The sequence below is a fragment of the Schistocerca nitens genome, chromosome 10, assembly GCF_023898315.1.
Source record: "Schistocerca nitens isolate TAMUIC-IGC-003100 chromosome 10, iqSchNite1.1, whole genome shotgun sequence".
NCBI classification, from domain to species: domain Eukaryota; kingdom Metazoa; phylum Arthropoda; class Insecta; order Orthoptera; family Acrididae; genus Schistocerca; species Schistocerca nitens.
The window spans coordinates 191149177-191171257 of NC_064623.1; positions in this window are offsets into that span (position 1 = coordinate 191149177).

Consider the following 22081-nt stretch of genomic DNA (forward strand, 5'->3'; position numbering starts at 1 on the left):
ACTGCTTTACTTCCGGCAGTACCTCGTCGCCTACCTTCCGAACTTTACAGAAGCTCTCCTGCGAAACTTGGAGAACTAGCACTCCTGGAAGAAGGAATATTGCGGAGATATGGCTTAGCCACAGCCTGGGGGATGTTTCCAGAATGAAATTTTCACTCTGCAGAGGAGTGTGCGCTGATATGAAACTTCCTGGCAGATTAAAACTTTGTGCCAGACCGGTACTCGAATTCTGGACCTTTGCTTTTAGCGGGCAAGTGCTCTACCATCTGAGCTAGCTTTACAGGACAGCTTCTGTGATGTTTGGAAGGTGGGAAATGAGGTACTGCCGGAAGTAAAGCTGTGAGAAAGCTGTGAGGACGGCAAGTGTGTCGTGCTTGGGTGGCTCAGATGGTAGAGCACTTGCCCGCAAAAGGCAAAGGTCCCGACTTTAAGTCTCGGTCCAGCACACAGTTTTAAATTGCCAAGAAGTTTCAACGGCCCTCTTGCTCATTTCAGTGTTAAAAACTGTGCGATTATAACGACCACCAGGTTCCAAGACAAATGGGTAGCAAAAGGTGTGGTAAATTCCTGGCCTCCACATTATCCTGACTCAAACCCATTAGCGGTTGATTTGCGGGGGAATTCGAAAGCTCTTGTGCATCGATCCAGGGTACAAGGTACGGAATGTCTTAAGAGTCCGAATTTTGGAAAGCTGCAACAGTGCATAGATACACCAGAACATCTGGGATTCGGTATTGTAATGGATTGCGGTATTAACGATAACGGTAGCGTTTCACAAATGTCATGTAGAAACGTTTCATGTGGGGTGCCAGTTCTTTCTATCCCTGCGTATTTTGCGCAATGAATCTGCTACGGATAGTTGTGTAATACGAGTTCGAATACGAGAATAAAGTGTTTCGACACATGTGTCCACGTAATTAATTTTCTTCCTTACTTGTGTTAGATATGCGACCTGATAGTTTATCCGTGCATCTTTTTACAGCCTGTAGAGAGTTTAATTAACGGCGTAAACGTGTAAAAGTGCACGGTACTAGAAGCAAACAAGTTTAAGTAAACATGGGCTCTATAACGCATAGCTAAAGAGGTATGAACATCTCTTCATCTTCGCTAGTGTAACACATCTCTGATACTGAACGGCTGCTTGTACCTCGTAAGATATGCACTTTAGAGTCCATGTTTACCGGAATTTTTTCTTGTTTTTGGGCGTACTACCTCGTCTCAAAATATAGAAAACAAAAAGCTCGAAGTAGAAGAGATGTTTCATAGTATCGGAGATAACCAAGTGCCTGTAGCTCTTTAAGGTATGCATTTTAGAGTCCGTGTTTGCTTCTGTTATCGTGCACTTTCGGCTGTACGCGCTTAAGCCATTAATTGTGATACATCCTGTATACAGGGAATAGTGGTGGACCAAAGACAGAACCCTGTGGCACTCCCACTGTATGTTTCGGTCCAGACACAGAGCCGCGTGGAACACGTTTTCCCGCCGCTTCTCGCGTCAGTGCCTCGGGCCATCTCTCGCTGTCTGCGCACCGCCTCAGCCCGGCTGTGTGGGAGTAATTGCGGTGCAGGCTGGGGAGTCGTTAGACTGGCTACCACCTCCCCCCTAACTGCTAGCGAGTGCCCGCGTGACTCGACTCCTGGGTGGAGTGCAACCGGGCCATCTCTCTCGTCTGGTCTCGCTGCAGCCGCGGCCGCCGACGAATTGTCTTGAGCTTCGAAAGCCGAGAGAGTTCGAACAGTGACGCATATGTCGTGGGCTATGAACGCCCTTTACCAGTTGAAAGCAGTCTACTGGGGCGCACTTGTACGTGTCACCAAATATAACATTAATTTAGTGTATTAGAACCGATGTATCTCGCTGATAGGCTTTATAATGCGGAACACTGAGTGTGCACGACCGCAGATCCAAAGATACTGGTTCTGGTCTGAGATTGTTGTGTTAGAGAGAGCTTGGCGCGCAGTTGTAGGTACACTACGTGATCAAAAGTATCCGGACGCCCCCAAAAACATACATTTTTTATATTAGGTACATTTTGCTGTCACCTACTGCCAGGTACTCCATATCAGCGACCTCAGTAGCCATTAGACATCGTGAGAGAGCAGAATGGGGCTCTCCACGGAACTCACAGACTTCGAACATGGTCAGATGATTGGGTGTCACTTGCGTCATACGTCTGTAAGCGAGGAAGAAGACCTTTACTGAAAAGTGGAAACAGTGTTTTGACGGCGTCATTACCCAGTATGAAACATGGTTGTTTCTGTCCAAACCTGAGAACAAAACCCAATCCATGGAGTGGCGTCACCCGGGCTCCCCTCGGAAGAAGAAACCAAGATTTTCACGACCTGGGGTCAGTGTGGTGTCATTTTCATTGACTTTTTGGAACCTGGCTCCACAGTTAACCGGGACTGCTACTGTTTGTCATTGGACAAGCTGCGAAGTGCCATCAAGACTCACAGACCACTGCTTCAGGGTCAGCTAATCAGACTGCACCATGACAATGTCAAATCACATACAGCTCTTACGACGCAGGAGAAAATCAGGAAAATGGTTTGTAAAATTTTTCGTCATCCTCCCTATAGTCCTAACTTGGCTCTGTCTGATTTTTGCCTCTTTGGTCGTCTGAAGGCCCACCTGCGCGGTGAAACTTTTGATAGTGAGAAAGACCTTATTTCCTGTGTCAAGAGATGGTGTAAAAGTCAATCCCCAGAATTTTAACAAACTGCATTTGCGTCACACCTGATGGAGGCTACAATGAGTTGGCTCAATGTATAGCTAAATGTTCCAAGTACGTTCAGAAAAAATTTCATTCTTCTCTTGCAAAAAATTAAAAAATGAGAGACCACTGTGCACAACTTTTTGAACCCCCTTTGTAAATGGGAACTCTTCGGAAGCCTGTCTGAGTGCTCGACAAAGACAACGATGCAGCTGAGGTAGGTATTGCGGAGACACTCACTACAAGAGATCAGTCTGTTGTCCAGGCTGTAGCAAGCTGAGGCCAGCTTCAGTGTCAATGATTTACCCCAGTAGCCGTGCTATGGGAATGTTTGAGTACATTGTTTAATGCATGAGTGTTATAAGAAAGGTAGTAAGAAGGTATGTAGGAATTATCGTGGTACCAGTGTAGTTGATGCTGAAATACATGGTGAGGGGACGTTGACGAACACTGAAACGCAAAGTGGATTCCAGAAGTGAACATCGTGTAATTACAACATTTTTACTATAGGACAGCTATTGGCGAAGAGACTGGGATGGAATCGCAGTGGCTATATGGTGTTGAGGAATCTCGAGAAAGCACATGACATAACGCCAATGAAGAAACTGGCGTCCCGAAAACCTGTCTTTGAAGTACATACAACCAATACTAGATTGTAGATTGTGGAGTGTGGAGTACGAAAAGCGCAGGAATGGGCATTCAGGTAACAAAGGATGTACACATTGTTCTTCGTAGATGGTTAGGTAGTGATTGAAACCGGTATTACCTCGGCGTATCACAAAACGTCCAAAGAACGAAGCTGAAGGAGTGTACCTTCGGGCAGGGGGAAGCATTCACCTTTCATTGTTAACAATATTTATTAAAGTCAATCAACAGATAACAATTATCAAACTTCAAGTGAGAACATCTGTACGTGAAACCCATCAGTCAGCGCCGGCCGAAGTGGCCGTGCAGTTAAAGGCGCTGCAGTCTGGAACCGCAAGACCGCTACGGTCGCAGGTTCGAATCCTGCCTCGGGCATGGATGTTTGTGATGTCCTTAGGTTAGTTAGGTTTAACTAGTTCTAAGTTCTAGGGGACTAATAACCTCAGCAGTTGAGTCCCATAGTGCTCAGAGCCATTTGAACCATCAGTCAGCTGTCGATAACAAGCTTTTCAGATGACAAAGATAATAACTTTTAATAGTAAAAAAAAATTAGAATACACTGAACGCCTAAAGAATTACAGTAAGTTCATTTACAGTTTTAAAACCTTGCCCAAATATACTCATTTAAAATAAAAATTTACCTTACACAAGAAATGTGAATAATTGTATTTTGCATTAACAAATAGTGAAGAAATAACATTTATAATAATAAACTCCCTGTCAGAGAACATTTATACATGAAGGCTATCATTTGGCTTTAATTGCTAACAAATGTATAACAACTTTTCAAATGAGAAAGGTGATACCTTTTTATAGAAAACAGAAAACACTGCACGCCCAAAGGGCTGTCGTAAGTTTTAAGACCTTGTCCAAATATATTCATTCGAAAGAAACGGTAGCCTTACATACTAGGCAGGCAATAATATACGTTACACACTTCTCTTAGAAATTATTCCCAGTTCACGGCATCGGCCAAGTGCGAGCACGAAAGTCCTGCGGAGCAGCCAACACGAGCCGCACCTGGTTGTGTCGCTTGGACCCGATTTATCGGCCCGTCCGGGGGCGCGGAGTGCAGGAGGTGTGTCCAACTTCACTTACCGGATGAGGATATTGAAACCTCCGCAGCAATGTGTCATGGAGTTAGAGTACTTGGGTACATCATACACTTCAAGATGCACAATATTGTCTGGAACAAACTAAACACTCAGTTTTAGAACACTATACACAACAAACCCCACGGCTTGGGTGGTAAGGCAGAATGCCGAAGCTACTGGACACCAAGCAACAACAGTTCGATCAGAAAGGTGCAACAAATTGCGTAGTGCCCGATTCCAACATGGATTACTAACAGATTTTCGTAACTGAGCACTCGCTAATAGTTTCTCTCGGGTGAGATACAGTTGCAATACGGAAGGCAGAAAGTGCATGGCCAGTGAAAGAAATAGGGTGTCACCAGAAGTAGATCGCCATGTAATCCCTCAATAAAATGTCATCAGTTGTTGTTGTTGTTGTTGTTGTGGTCTTCAGTCCTGAGACTGGTTTGATGCAGCTCTCCACGCTACTCTATCCTGTGCAAGCTTCTTCATCTCACAGTACCTACTGCAACCTACATCCTTCTGAATCTGCTTAGTGTATTCATCTCTTGGTCTCCCTCTACGATTTTTACCCTCCACGCTGCCCTCCATTACTAAATTTGTGATCCCTTGATGCCTCAGAACATGTCCTGCCAACCGATCCCTTCTTCCAGTCAAGTTGTGCCACAAACTTCTCTTCTCCCCAATCCTATTCAGTACCTCCTCATTAGTTATGTGATCTACCCATCTAATCTTCAGCATTCTTCTATATAGCACCACATTTCGAAAGCTTCTATTCTCTTCTTGTCCAAACTAGTTATCGTCCATGTTTCACTTCCATACATGGCTACACCCCATACATATACTTTCAAAAACGACTTTCTAACACTTAAATCTATACCCGATGTTAACAAATTTCTCTTCTTCAGAAACGCTTTCCTTGCCATTGCCAGTCTACGTTTTCTATCCTCTCTGCTTCGACCATCATCAGTTATTTTGCTCCCCAAATAGCAAAACTCCTTTACTGCTTTAACTGTCTCATTTCCTAATCTAATTCCCTCCGCATCACCCGACTTAATTCGACTACATTCCATTATCGTCGTTTTGCATTTGTTGATGTTCATCTTATATCCTCCTTTCAAGACACTGTCCATTCCGTTCAACAGCTCTTCCAAGTCCTTTGCTGTCTCTGACAGAATTACAATGTCATCGGCGAATCTTAAAGTTTTAATTTCTTCTCCATGGATTTTAATACCTACTCCGAATTTTTCTTTTGTTTCCTTTACTGCTTGCTCAATATACAGATTGAATAACATCGGGGAGAGGCTACAACCCTGTCTCACTCCCTTCCCAACCACTGCTTCCCTTTCATGTCCCTCGACTCTTATAACTGCCATCTGGTTTCTGTACAAATTGAAAATAGCCTTTCGCTCCATGTGTTTTACTCCTGCCACATTCAGAATTTGAAAGAGAGTATTCCAGTCAACATTGTCAAAAGCTTTCTGTAAGTCTACAAATGCTAGAAACGTGGGTTTGCTTTTCTTAATCTAGCTTCTAAAATAAGTCATAGGGTCAGTATTGCCTCACGTGTCCCCATATTTCTACGGAATCCAAACTGATCTACCCCAAGGTCGGCCTCTACCAATTTTTCCATTCCTCTGTAAAGAATTCGCGTTATTAGTTTGCAGCTGTGACTTATTAAACTGACAGTTCGGTAATTTTCACATCTGTCAACGCCTGCTTTCTTTGGGATTGGAATTATTATATTCCTCTTGAAGTCTGAGGGTATTTCGCCTGTCTCATACATTTCGCTCACTAGATGGTTGAGTTTTGTCAGGACTGGCTCTCCCAAGGCTGTCAGTAGTTCTAATGGAATGTTGTCTACTCCCGGGGCCTTGTTTCGACTCAGGTCTTTCAGTGCTCTGCCAAACTCTTCACGCAGTATCATATCTCTCATTTCATCTTCATCTACATCCTCTTCCATTTCCATAACATTGCCCTCAAGTACGTCGCCCTTGTATAGACCCTCTATATACTCTTTCCATCGGTTAGCGGTCACCAACTTCTTGCCTGCGCAGGCCATGTCAAGACACAGCCGTTACAACTGTCGCCTGTACGATGCTTTTTTCCAAAACACCTGTTCACCCTCCGGGGTACATCCGCTCTTTGCGCAATCGCACCATCTTCTCTCCACCTCACAACTAAACTCCCTCGCGCTCTCCTGTCAATCCGCTCCCTGCCGCACCAGTGTTTTAATTACTATCATGAATGATTTTTTGAGGTTAATTCCGGTCAGTGATGAACAACTTCACTTGAAAAGTAAAAACATAAACTATTCCAAGTCGTTGTTACATGTGAGACCCCCGCCCCTCGTCGAAGTTTAGTTGTGCACTTCTTGCAGTAACATTTCATTACTGATTCAAGTAATGATCTTGAGTGTATCTCCTATTAGTGTGAGTTCGGTACGATTTTTCTTTCTATGATTACTAGTATGTGCATCATTGGTGACTGCTGCTACACACAGCTCAGAGTGCCCTGTGTCTGTTCCTATGCTGTGTGCTACTCAGAGGAAAATATTAATGAAAGTAACTTCAATAACTAATATCCAATTTTCGTAACCATATATTTCAAATTAATGTGCCTAATTGGGCTGGCGACCGTGCATTTTTTCATTCGTATCTGAAATTTAGCACTTTCACTAAACCCCAAAGTTAAAATCTGTTTAGTTTTTGTATTAATTGAAATATATTCAAAAATTACAGTCTTATACCTCTATCTACTACTAATGAGGAAGTATTGAATAGGATTGGGGAGAAGAGAAGTTTGTGGCACAACGTGACTAGAAGAAGGGATCGGTTGGTAGGACATGTGTTGAGGCATCAAGGGATCACCAATTTAGTATTGGAGGGCAGCGTGGAGGGTAAAAGCCGTAGAGGGAGACCAAGAGATGAATACACTAAGCAGATTCAGAAGGATGTAGGTTGCAGTAGGTACTGGGAGATGAAGAAGCTTGCACAGGATAGAGTAGCATGGAGAGCTGCATCAAACCAGTCTCAGGGGCCCGCATCTCGTGGTCGTGCGGTAGCGTTCTCGCTTCCCACGCCCGGGTTCCCGGGTTCGATTCCCGGCGGGGTCAGGGATTTTCTCTGCCTCGTGATGGCTGGGTGTTGTGTGCTGTCCTTAGGTTAGTTAGGTTTAAGTAGTTCTAAGTTCTAGGGGACTTATGACCACAGCAGTTGAGTCCCATAGTGCTCAGAGCCATTTGAACCATTTTGAACCAGTCTCAGGACTGAAGGCTACAACAACAACAACAACAACCTCTATCCATTAGTCAAACGCGCGGTCAAAATTTCCCAAATCCTTTCAGAGGGTAACAGTAGCTTGTGTCACAGCAGGTAAGTGTTATACGTGGCTTTTCGTGTGACAGGACTGGAGACTAGGTTGTTAAGGAAGAGTAGCATATAACAAACTAGTGTGGCATATAACAAGCTAGTGTTATAAGGACTCCAGCCCTTCAATCAGCAGGCTGTACACAGTAAGAAAGTAATTACGAGAGTGCCCTGAAAAGTAATGCCTCTGAACTTTTTATAGGAAAACTCTCTAAGTTTCCAAATAAAACAGATTTTTGCACAGTCTACACATTTATTCTTCATGCCCACATATTTATTTCGCAACATATGCATCATGACGACGAACACAATTCTACCAACAAAGAGACCCGTTTGTTGATATGATCACTGTAGGAAGTTATATTTTGTTGGCGGAGCCACAACCTCACCTCTGCTCGCATCGCTTCATCACTATCAGAATGAAGTCCTGCAACGTTATGTTTGAGTTTTTGAAGCGTCGGATGGGCCCATATGGGGCCTGTATGAGGGATGATTGATGATAATGAACCCAAGGCTTCGGATTCTGGTGAATATCGTGGCGCTCCTGTGTGGTCTGGCCTTGTCGCGCTGAAGGAGTGTGGGGTCCATGTGTGGCCGAACTCTTCGAATTCGAAACTCGATTGTAGCACGCTGTTTCTCGCGCACCCATACAGCCGCGTTAACGTACCACTATGTGACACATCGTAATTCGAAACTCTCTAGCGGCAGACGGCTGCAAATATGACGACTTGAAGAATACAGAATTAGCATGTTAATAAAGTTTGGTTCAAATGGTTCAAATGGCTCTAAGCACTATGGGACTTAACATCTGAGGTCATGAGTCCCCTAGACAGAACTATTGAGACCTAACTAACCTAAGGACATCGCACACATCCATACCCGAGGCAGGATTCGAACCTGCGACCGTAGCAGCAGCTCGGTTCCGGACTGAAGCGCCTAGAACCTCTCGGCCACAGCGGCCGGCACTAAATTTTGTTTGATTTGAAAAGGTTTACGAGTTTTTACATAAGAAAATTCGGAGGCATTAATTTCCATCGTACCCTCGAACGTTTAAGTGAAGATCCATTTAGTGTGATTGTGTAACTTATTCCTTTAGCATGGGATGAAGCATGTACTGGTGCAGTTGGCTTGTGTCAGTAGAACCTGTACAGAAACAGAAGCCTGTACAAAGCATGCTGCGGTAATATGAGGCACAGGGCGTTATCCAAAAACGAGCAGCAGGACGTACAGGACCTACAACTGCATCTTTCGCTATTGTACTTGGAGAGGATTGTTAGTCACTGTCTCGCACAATACAGCTAATTTGGTGATAAATTATTATTTTGACTGTTATCATTACACAGTACCATGTACAAATAAGTGAGCGAGTATGCAGTAATAGTCTGTCTCTCTCTCTCTCTCTCTCTCTCTCTCTGTTCCCGAACAGGCCAAACAGGCCACGAAGGCCCAAAAGTACCATCCTCAGCCCAGAGGCATCACTGGATGCGGATATGGAGGGGCATGTGGTCAGAACACCGCTCTCCCGACCTTATGTCACTTTCGAGACCGGAAACGCTACTTCTCATTCAAGTAGCTCCTCAGTTTGCCTCACAACGGCTGTGTGCATCCCACTTGCCAACAGCGCTCGGCAGACCGGATGGTCACCCATCCAAGTGCTAGCCCAGACCGAAAGCGCTTAACTACGGTGATCTCACGAGAACCCGAGTTACAACACCGGCACCGAGCGAGGTGGCGCAGTGGTTAGCACACTGGACTCGCATTCGGGAGGACGACGGTTCAATCCCGTCTCCAGCCATCCTCATTTAGGTTTTCCGTGATTTCCCTAAATCGTTTCAGGCAAATGCCGGGATGGTTCCTTTGAAAGGGCACGGCCGATTTCCTTCCCAATCCTTCCCTAACCCGAGCTTGCGCTCCGTCTCTAATGACCTCGTTGTCGACGGGACGTTAAACACTAACCACCACCACCACCACCACCACCACTACAACACCGGCAAGTAGTAATACTAGACTGCTTGAGAAGGATTAGTACAGTTGGAAAGAGGACGTCGATTTTCATCCGATAATGACATATGCCACCTGGGGGGGGGGGGGGGGGGGGAACAGACGCATTGATAAAGGTTTCAGCGTCGTCCGCTAAGAGGTAATGTAATGGCGCAGTTACCAGAGCGCCATGTGCGTCTGCACTGTAACAGGGAAGCCTCACAGCCCGAAGCCTCAGTGTGATGCAGACGTGTGAAGCAAAGAGGCAACCGTGCCACTGAGACATCTCGTATTTCCTACAGCCAAAAGGGTGGATTTGAAAGGGTGTAAATTGTGGCCTTCCGAATGGCGGGAGGTCCCTTTTGGAGAATTGCCACACACGTTCGACAGGTTGCGTCAGTTGAGCAACGATGTTCGTAATCGGCGGTCACGTGAACATTCTCACACCCGTAGATGAGTTTCAGGACGTCCACGCAACACAAACACCCGCCAGGATCGTCGTATTGTGAGGGCAACAGTGGCAGATCGTATAGTTATCACAAGTCATGGGCCTTGTGAGCGCAGGCGTGTCAAAACGAACTGTTGCAAACCGGTGATTAGCAGTGGGACTACGGCTATGTACACCTTTAGCCAGTTTCCCACTCACGCCACGACACAGACATGCACTGCTTGACTGGTGCCGTCAGAGGATCAGTTTGGCGGCCGCGGTGGTCTCGCGGTTCTAGGCGCTACAGTTCTAGGGGACTGATGACCACAGATGTTAAGTCCCATAGTGCTCAGAGCCATTTGAACCATTTTTAGGATAAGTTAGATCACTTAGAACAGGGCTTCACAACATACGTGCTCGCGGAGCAAGCTGTGAGCAGCAAGGCGCGAGCACGGAGCAACGCGAGCACGCTACCCCCACTACCGGACCAGAGTGGAGAGTGGGGAGAGTCACGTGGGGCACACAACAGCTGCCGCCAGTCAATGTAAATCCGCGGCCACCCGCAGGGATATCACTCACGAATTATTACTGCGACAATTGAAACAAATAAAGGAGAATACACACCTGCCACATAATTTTATTAGCTTAGTGTATGCCTCTACATTCGTATTAATTTGTGAACTATTACACAATAAAAGGTGTCACTGAAGTGTGTGATTCTCGATTATCTTGAACTTTTTGCCCTTTACAATTGCGTCTGTGTTCGGAGTAATTGTTCTTGTGCATCGTAGGCGCAGCGTGCAGTTTAAATTTCGATCAGACAATGCGTTTCTCAGGCGCGTCTTGTTACATTTCATTGCAGAGAACAGTTGTTCACAAACATACCTGGAACCGAACATTTATATTATTGTAGCTGCCAGTTTGTGCAAACGGGGAAATCTATCCTGAGGGAAGTGTCTGTAGAATTCCAAAATGTTTATCTTGTTCTGAAATTTGTCTCTGTATTCTCTGTCACACTGCAGGTCAAGAATTTCTAGTTGCAGCTCAGGACGAATCAAGCCATAAAATCTATACAGATATTTGCAAGCTGGCTCAGGACGTCGTCTGCCATGTCCTGTATGCGACGCATAATGGTCATGTTAGATGATGGCACAATCCGAAACTGTTCAACTTGAGATGGACACAAATGTTCCGCTGCAACTACCAAACATTCTTTTATTAAATCGCCATCAGTGAAGGGGCGCAGGGATTTTGCTAAAAGCAAAGCAATTTTGTAACTCACTCTGAGAGCTGCCTCAGTTGATTTTCCTTCGTCGTCCAGACCTTCTTCGGATAGCTTTCTTTTAAGTTTAATAACTCCCTGTGCACGATCTGGTCCAACACATTTTCCACTTCCGTAGTCTTTCGCGTGGTACGACATATAATGTCGCTGCAAATTAAATTTCCTAAAGGAATTCAGCGTTTTGTGACATACTAAACATTTTGCAACACCATCTTTTTCTATAAACAGATACAATTCCTCCCAACTGCGAAAGCATGGTTGGGGTTACACAACGGCGATTTGACATGATACTTAACCAGCGAAGTGACTGTTAGAGCTGATCGTAGTACTTTAAACGTTACACAGTCAGCGCTATTTCAATAGGCAAGCTGCGGCCCTATTCAAACGTGCGCGCGCATTTCCCCTCCCTCCCCTCCCTCCCTACTCCACGACCTTGCACCTGCTCGCGAGCACGTGCCTGACCAGACGCGAGTACTCGCGCTCAAAACCGGCCAGTTGTTAAGCCCTGACTTAGAAGATAGAATGTCGTGCTGTGGTCTTCGGGAATGGAAACAGATCCTGTAAACGTATGAGCACACGGACGGTGCAGCTATGGGTACCCTTCTTACGCCTGCCGCTGCAGACATTTTTATGCAAGCGTTCGAAGAAACAGCACCGCAGTCCGCACCATTACGACCAGAATGGTAGGTACGATGTGTTGATAACACCTTTGTTATCTGGCCACACGGAGAAGAAGAGCTTCAGAACTTCCACGTACATCTCAACCAGCAGCACAGCAAAATTCACTTTACCACGGAGACAGAAAGGAACGAGGTATTGCCTTTTCTCGACGTGGGAGTTTACCGTAAGCCAGACAGGAAGCTTGCACACAGCATTTACAGGAAGCCCATCAACACGGACAGGTACCTGCATGAATCCTTGCACCACCATCCTGCGCAAAAGAATTCGGCCCTGAAAGCTTTACTAAGAGAGCCTACACGATCAGCGATGAACACAACTTCAAAGCTGAACTACAGAACCTCAGGTCCATTTTTGGAGCCAATGGCTACGACATGAGGATGACACACAGAGACATGGCGCCGAAGGAGGAGGGAAACAGGGAAATGCAGAACGAAGCACAGAACACCGTCGTGCTACCATATGTGCAAGGGGTTACTGAACGTCCGGCCAAAATTCTCCGTCGGTCAGGTGTTAAGCTGATTTTTCGTAGCAACAACAAAATAAAAGACATTCTGGGCTCGACGAAAGATACAGTTGACTAGTTTCATGCCGCCGGAGTTTATGAAATCGGGTGCGAATGTGGACTGGTGTATGTAGGCGAGACTGGGCGTCGAATAAGCACAAGTAACTGAACACGAGAGATGTATACCGAGCGAGGTGGCGCAGTGGCTAGCACACTGGACTCGCATTCGGGAGGACGACGGTTCAATGCCGCGTCCGGCCATCCTGATTTAGGTTCTCCGCGATTTCCCTAAATCGCTCCAGGCAAATGCCGGGATGGTTCCTCTGAAAGGGCACGGCCGACTTCCTTCCCTAATCCGATGAGACCGATGACCTCGCTGTCTGGTCTCCTCCCCCAGAAACAACCCAACAACGAGAGATGAATCCGCCTCAAAAAATACAACAAATCAGCGGTGAGAGGACACCAGGAACAGTGAAGGATGAAGATCGAATTTCGAGAGGCCCGCGTACTGGCGAAGCAAACCGTTTAGTTTGAGAAGCAAGATTAGAGAGGCCATAGAAACAGCCAAGCGACCCGACAACACGAATAGAGAAGACGGGTAGCGACTCCCAGCGTCTTGGCTTCCAGCAGTGTCAGCTTCGCGGAAGGGCAGCTCTCGCAGAGCAACAGGTGCGCAGTGGGCGACAGTGGTGGAGGGTACACAGACGCGCCCTAGTCGATACTAAAGTGCGCGTCATTTATGTTGGCGGCTGAGTTTAGGTTCGTTCTGCGCATCTGACGTCAAAAAATACAGTCAGCCAATGAACAGAGAACGACGTTGCCAGATCTCGACTGCAGAGCAGAGCACGGACGAGTGTCTTCAGTTTTAGAAACGTTCAGTCATAAATAAAGTAATAGAACAAAAGCAATGTCTTGTTAGCAGACCTTGTTTCTTGAAAGTTTGGAAAAACCATTCTTTATACCAATTGCTTCATTTTCTATTAATTAATTAAACCAAACAAGCAATAAGACCCTTAATTCAGGCGATAGCAAGGAAAGGTGTTTGTATCAATTTCACGAACCGCTTTTTCGCAATAAAGAACAGCGGTAATTGTTTATTTCCTATAGTACTTCGACGAAGTGCGAGTAATTCATAGGCATACCAACAGTGTTTGTCAGAATTTTGCGTGATCTGGTATAGTCCTTATGGAGCAGTGTTGTAGGACGAGCTGCAGTAGCGTAACGGTTAAGGCGTTGGGTTAGTTAGCAATAAGTAAAGAGATCAAACCTTGTGCGATGCTAAATATTTTTTTTCTATTTTAAAACTATATCGAAGTGTCTTACTTCGTGAATTTTATTCGTTTGAATGCAATTTTTTGAAATTTCTAGTGCTTTGTCTCTTCATTAACCCTTTCGCTGCTGCAGTCACGTGCTCCCCGCATTCCGCGCTGTGCGCGATTTTGTCATCACTGCACTGCTCGCCTGTGCAGACTCATGGTGTTCCCACTGCTTTGACACACTTATCATTCGATTTCACAAAAACTATTTGGCCCAAAAATTTGATTTTTACACATCTTCTTGACTGATACCTTCCCCCCATAAATGACTTAATTTTGTTTCGATGTTCAACCCAGTTATTGTGCAGCATTAAATGTAGTAAACCATTGCACGAAATTTTGAAGAGTTTGCAGAGGTAAAAGTCCATAGCGTATACTTTCTGTATGGTCGATTTTAGTTGCCACAATGTTGAGAATGAAATGTGGACAAGGTACCTAAATTTCATATAAAATTTACTGTACAACAATATCTCATTTAATTTAAGTACCACATAGGTGTCGTATGTAATATTGAGAAATATTCCGTCTTTCGCGACAGTAATAAAAGTTTTATTTACACCGGGCGCGTTCGGCTTTATTTTAAAGCACTTCAGTCAGTCAAAGGAAGTGGGGGGAAGGTATCAGTCGAGAAGATGTGTAAAAATCTAATTTTTGGGCCAAATAGTTTTTGTGGAATCGAATGATAAGTGTGTCAAAGCAGTCGGAAACACCATGTGTCAGCACAGGCGAGCAGTGCAGTGACAAAATCGCGCACAGCGCGGAATGCGGGGAGCACGTCTCTGTAGCAGCGAAAGGGTTAATGCGGCCGTGGTGGCTTTACTTCATAAACTGCGCGCTCCCCCCTAAACGTAAGCTTGCGAACTATACTATACTATGGCGCTGTTTCTCTTGGCTCGTGCGTCGTGTGCAACTGGCAACGCAGCAATCTCCCGCGTCTGGGCCGGCATGCGCGAGCCGCCAAGATAAAAGAATTCAACTATAGGCAGTTGGCAAACAACGCTACGCTGCAGTCACCGCTAACTCTCCTATTCGCCGTTTTCCACAAATGGCAAGCAGTAAAGGAAACTCCAATGGAAAACGCCTATTTCCGCCAATGACAACACGCAATGCAAAGACCAATTAAATGAACTCCTAATTTCCTTCCTCCTCACCCTCACATCAAATGACAACACTCCTCCATAGTATATAAGTAACAAAAACAAAACTAGTGCTCATTCAGCAGTTAGCAATACACCCTGAGGAAAGCGCCTTGCAACAGTCGCCGAAACGTCGGAATTTTATGGATGACAATGCGGCCTCAAAGCCAGAAGAATTTTATCGACCAAAACAGATCCTGCCTGGACGCAAGTGGTGGTCGCTTTCGCGTACGACGTAGACACTGTGAGCGGTATCTCGTAAAGAGGATTCGTGCAAGACTCGCTGGTCCCCCTCCCAGGGTTTATGTATGGCTAGGGTGCAAGAAGCTACAACTCTTGTTCACCTTTTGTGCTGCCGGTGAGGACACTAACCAGCGCTCGGTATCTGCAGAATGTTACTAGACCCTTTCTTCTGCAGTTTGCATGGGGGCTTAATTAAAATAGAATGCAAATAATTTTAATTTTTTCATAGCTGTATGTCCGATTACGAAGTCTCGTAAACGGTTGGCCCTGACTAGTATTATTACGCAATCTGACTGCATAGAACAACAACAAAGAATGAAATGAACATTTTCGTTAACACAATTAATTAATTAATTAAGTCCCCAGCAACTATAAAACCTACGAAACCAAAACACAAGTGTAATTGTTCTGTGTGTGGAAGTGTGATTCAACGTACACATCTGGCACGGTTCTTCTTCAACAAGACAAGAAATTTCAAATATCATTTATACTGAAGTAATTAAAGAAAATAGAAATACCATAATTACTCAAGAAAACCAGAATTACACTCTAATACAAGAACACAAGCCAGATGCTTTGTTGACTGAACCTGTAATGACGCATTATTTAAGACACTGAAATAATGAAAAACAACACGGAATATTTTACCTTCATATATATTGACGAAAAGCACTCTGATTATTACAGTATTTCCATTGGAACAACATCTGCTGTCTAGCCCATCAAACAACTGCATAAAACATGGAACAAGCACTCCTTATTACAACATCTCGACAAGCACACTCCACCACGACCTCTCGACAGGAACTGACTACTACGAGTCCTCGACAGGCACTGCCCACTACGACATCTCAATAATCACTGCCAGTGGAGGCGGCGGAACAATACTCTCTCGCGCGATCTCTGGCGCTGTGGCTCAGTGTAGCCACCTTTCAAGTTCTTGCAACAGGTTGGTGATGTATTGTTCCAACGGGATAACGCCCGCCCACACAGCGCCCGTAAAACTCAACGTGCTCTGCAAGGCGCGCAGCAGCTTCCCTGTCCAGCTCGATCTCCGGACTAGTCTGCAGTCGAGCACGTTGGGGGCTGTGGTTGGACGACAAGTGGCTCGTGCGACTCAACAACTCTTACGAAACTACGAGAACAGGTCGATCAGGTATGGCATCACGTATGCTGGGAAAGTATTCGCCATCTGCACGATCGACGGCGGAGGTTCGCGTCCTCCCTCGGGCAATGGTGTGTGTGTTCGTCCTTAGGGTAATTTAGGTTAAGTAGTGTGTAAGCTTAGGGACTGATGACCTTAGCAGTTAAGTCCCATAAGATTTCACACACATTTGAACATTTTGCACGATCTACTCGATGCCACAGCAGGTCATTTTCCGCCCGTGGAGGCTGCACCACGCACGTGGATCTGTGTTTCAGCATGGGTCGATACCTAGTGCCTCATAACAGCTCCATATACACTGTTGCAACAATGAATCTTGAGTGAATTAGAAACCCCTAAAAGAGTGTACTATTTTTTTTCCTGCAGTGTATTAACAACAGACGTAATGATGAATATAAGAACCTTCAGGAATGTCAGTATAGTGCTAAGAAATTTCCTCATTACGTTATGGTTGTTATGTGATTAATGGGATCCAACAGCAGTACAGAAGAAATGAAAGTGGAAAAGAAAACAAGAACCCGGAATGAATTTTTCACCTCCTGGCTTATTAAACCTGTGTGCCATATCGAGACTCGAACTCGGGACGTTTGCCTTTCGCCGGCCACGGTACCCACGCACAACTCACCATCTCTCCGCACAGCGCTACCTCCGCCAGCGCCTCGTCTCCTACCTTCCAAACTTCACAGACTATTGTCTATCCTTTCTGCCATATTTGGCCTCAAGTCTCCAAAGCTCTTTCAAATTCTAATCCTACACCCCCTGTCTATTCCCTATCGACTCATGTTTCCATCACCGCATCAAACAAGTATTCCCCTTCATAGAGACCTTTAATGTACTCTTTCCACTTATAGGACCTCTCCTATGTCTTAAACAATAACATTCCTATTGCGCTCTTAACATTCCCATCGGCGGCCGGGGTGGCCGAGCGGTTCTAGGCGCGACCGCTACGATCGCAGGTTCGAATCCTGCCTCGGGCATGGATGTGTGTGATGTCCTTAGGTTAGTTATGTTTAAGTAGTTCTAAGTTCCAGGGGACTGATGACGTAAGACGTTAAGTCCCATAGTGCTCAGAGCCATTTTAACCAATATTACCATCCTTGCTTCTAATTTCTATAAAGGTGTTTGATTTCTATGTATGCTAAATCAGTCGTTCAGAGACTCATTTCTTCACATTTTTCATGCAGGCATATCGCATCAGGTACCCTATCCATACAATTTATTTCATTCCTAACTAACTTGTTTTCTGTATTGCAAGGTTTTCGTGAATATTTTTTACTTATTTCTTTCGCCGATAAACTGAAGTATTGCTCATGTTACCCATGCTATCTTCGCAGTTACCTTCCTTCTACTTTTTCTTTCCAATTTCTGTTATTGCCCTTTTTTAAGATGCCTATTTCTGTTCAACTAAACGGCCTACACTACACTGTATGTATGCTCCATCTGCGTCGTGCTTAGCTAGCTCATTCGCTAGGGATTTTACTCCCCAAAAGGCAAAGATCTCGAGTTCGACTCTCTATCCAGCATGCAGTTTTAATTTGCCAGCAAGTTTCAAAAACAAAAATGGTTAAACGAAGATCAAGAAATAATAGGGCAAAAAGAAGAAATGAGTAGCAGATAGGGATGAGAAAAACGTGGACATTTTTTCAGTTGGACAAAGATACTGGTTCACTGTTGGACAGCAAAAGATATGACGAGATGGAAGATAGATCGATGATAAACTTCCGATGTCCCTGGACTTGTGCAACTGATATGATTTCTGTACCTCATGGAACTTATGCTGTAGAAATTTCAACACTCAATGTCTCCATTGTGTACAATGCCTCTCTCGCAGCGCCTGCCACTTTGATGGCCATCTTCGTAACGCTCTCGCGGTTATTAAATGAACCCGCGACGAAACTTGCCCCGCTCTAAATTGCACGATGATACTCGTCAATTGCACTTTTCTATAGAGTTTTGTTGAAAAAACTTCCGGTTTTGTCCACTCACCATTCCTTCCTTTCTTCCTCTCTCTCTCTGTTTCGTAACCTTTTCTCGTCGCCCCCTTGCAGGGCTACCACGATTAGCCGTCCATCGCCCACCGCCAGCTACGCCGACAGACGGTGAGTCGCCACTTTCCCTGGACCCAGCCGCTCCCTGGGGAATTCCTAATGGGTAGGCAGTGCCCGTCTGTACACAGCACACCACATCGCAGCTGCCGTAATAGGACCGCCCGCTGACATGGCGAGGGCACAAATGTGTCCAGTAATGCCGGGAACGGGGTTCCCACATGCGGCGTCAGTACCGCCACCCAGGAGAACGAGAGAGAGAGAGAGAGAGAGAGAAAGCGAGACAGATGAACTCGCCACGAAACATGGCCACTCTCATCCTGGTTTGATGCATTTCTACTGCATTCTTCGTTTTTGTAAATCAAACATCGCTTCCGAGCACTCGGATAGGTAACTCACCGACTGCTTCGAAAGACGGGCCGTTTCATCCCCCATAAACTACACGTTCGTATAGTAAAAGTTGGTTTTCATATAATACAAAGGACACATCGATGCACAGACTGAACAACAGGGCTGAGAAACCACTTCCCTGCCTTACGTTCTTTTTAAAAATGGCTCTAAGCGCTATGGGACTTAACATCTGAGGCCCATTAGTACTTAGAACTACTTAAACCTAACTAACCTAAGGACATCATACACATTCATGCCCGAGACAGGATTCGAACCTGCGACCGTAGCAGCAGTGTGGTCCGGACTGAAGCGCCTAGAACCGCTCGGTCACAACGGCCGGCACACTCTTTTTAATCCGAGCGCTTTGATCTCAATCTGCTATTCTTACGGTTCGCTCTTGCTTCTTGTACATATGTTACGCGTCTTTCTCCTTAGGTTATCCCTATTTTCTCAGAATTTCGCACATCTTGCATCGTTTTCATCGTCGATCGGATTTTCCAGGTTGACGACTCCCATGAACGTGTCTTGATTTTTCTTCAGTCTTGCTTCCATTATCAACCGAACCGTCAGAACTGCCTCTCTGGTGTCGTTATTCTTCCTAAAACCTCACTGATGGTCATCAGATCCTAATTTTTTGATTCATTTTTGTGTATATTGTTGTCGACTTGGATGCATGAGCTAATAACCTGATTGTGCGATAAGTTGACTTGTCGGCTCCTGCTATCTTCGGAACTGTGTGAACGACGTTTTTCCGAAAGTCTGATGGTATATCGTCAGACTCATACATCCTGCACACCGACGTGGTCGTTTCCTTGCCACATCCTCCAATTATTTTAGAAAGTCCGACAGACTATTGTTTATCCTTTCTGCCATATTTGATCTTAAGTCTCCAAAGCTCTTTCAAATTCTGACCTTAATCCTACATTCCCTGTCTATTCCCTATCAACTCACGTTTCCATCATCACATCAGACAAGTATTCCCCTTCATAGAGTCCTTTAATGTACTCTTTCCACCTGTCCGACCTCCTCTGCCTTTAACAATAGCATTCCTATTGCGCTCTTAATATTACCATCGTTGCTTTTAATTTCAAAATGGTTCAAATGGCTCTAAACACTATGGGACTTAACATCTGAGGTCATCAGTCCCCAGGAACGTAGAACTACTTAAACCTAACTAACCTAAGGACATCACACACAGCCATGCCCGAGGCACGCTGTTACAGACTGAAGCGCGTAGAACAGCTCGGCCACAGCGGCCGGCTTCTAATTTCAATAAAGGGTTTCTGATTTCTGTGTATGCTAAGTCAGTCGTTGCGACATTCATTTCTTTTTCGATTTCTTCACATTTTTCACGCAGGCATATCGCCTTAGCTTCCCTGCACATGCAATTCCGACCTAACTTGTTTTCTGTATCGCAAAGCTTTCCTGAATAATTTTTGCTTATTTCTTTCGCCAATAAAATTAAGCATTTCTCATGTTACGCATGGTTTCTTCGCAGTTACCTTCGTTGTACCTATGTTTTTCTTTCCAATTTCTTTGAGTGCCCTTTTTAAGATGTCCATTTCTCTTCAACTAAATGGCCTACACCACCGTTATATCTGTAGTCTCAGAGAACAAGCAGTGACGGGAGAAAAAGGATCAAGAGTAGGATTAAAATTCAAGGTGAAGGGATATCAACGATAAGATTCGCTGATGACATTCCTATCCGCAGTGAAAGTGAAGAAGAATTGCACGATCTGTAGAATGGAATCAACAGTCTAATGAGCACAGGATATGAATTGATAGTATATCGAAGAAAGATGAAAGTTATAAGAAGTAGTAGGAATGAGAAGTGCGGGAAACAAAACACCAGAACTGAGCGTCACATAGTAAATTCTAAATTAAGAAATTCTGCTACCTATGAGAGACGGAGCAAGGAGGCCATAAAAAGCAGACAAGCACTGGCAAGAAGGGTATTTCTGGCGAAGGGAAATCTCCTAGTATCAAACACAGTCTTAACGTGAGGAAGAAATTTCTAATAATGTACGTTTGGAGCACAGCATTTTATGATTGTGAAACATGGGCAAAACAAAACAGAAGATAACAGAAGGGTTTGAGATTTAGTGCTACAGAAGAATATAGAAAATTAGGTGGACTGATAAAGTAAGGAATGAGGAGGTTCTACGCAGAATCGTGGAGGAACGGAATATGTGGAAAACACTGACAAGAAGAGGGGACAGGATACTAACACAGCTGTTAAAACATCAGGGAGTAACTTGCATGATACTAGAGGGACCTGTAGAGGATAAAAACTGTGGAGGAAGGCATAGATTGGAATACATCCAGCAAAGAATTGAGGACGTAGGTTGCAAGTGCTATTCCGAGATGAAAAGTGTGGCGGAAGAGGGGAACTCGTGGCGGGCTGCATCTAACATGTCGGAAAACTAACTGCTCAAAAAAAAAAAAAAAAAAAAAACTAGAAACTATACGTCTCTCCAACATCGATCTTCTTACTTATATTTATTTTATCATCACGTTTTGATTCAAATTTTCGTTTCCTTGGATTCTCTTTTGAAAATAATCCCAAGCATTTAATTTTTCGGACGACAGTCGTTTTTTTTTTAATTTTTTGTTTGGCTTTGGTTTATCACACCATACTGCCAAAAGTCTGGTACAGACACGACAGACATGTCCATATAACAATGACCTAAAAATATTTGATAGTGTTTACAGAGACTATATATATAAGCCTAAGGAACCTTGACTCATCAATTATTAGCAAAATAGAAAAATAAAAGGAAATCACCACAGATTCGGTAACTTACAGCTGGGGATCAGAGTGTTTATGCAGACACAGACATAACGAAAAGTATCGTACACAGGCGTTACAATGCCGTAGATAAAAAGGACTTTCTAAGTTTGAGAATCATCTTTACATAACAAAGCAGTATAAGTTGTTGGAAGTGGCACTTTCAACGTAAAACTACATTATTGATGACAAATAGGTGTAAGCAGTATGTACCGTAAAATATCCAGGAGTAACTATTCAGAGCGACCTTAAGTAAAATGACCACATTGAACAAATAGTAGCCGGCAGCTGTGGCCAAGCGGTTC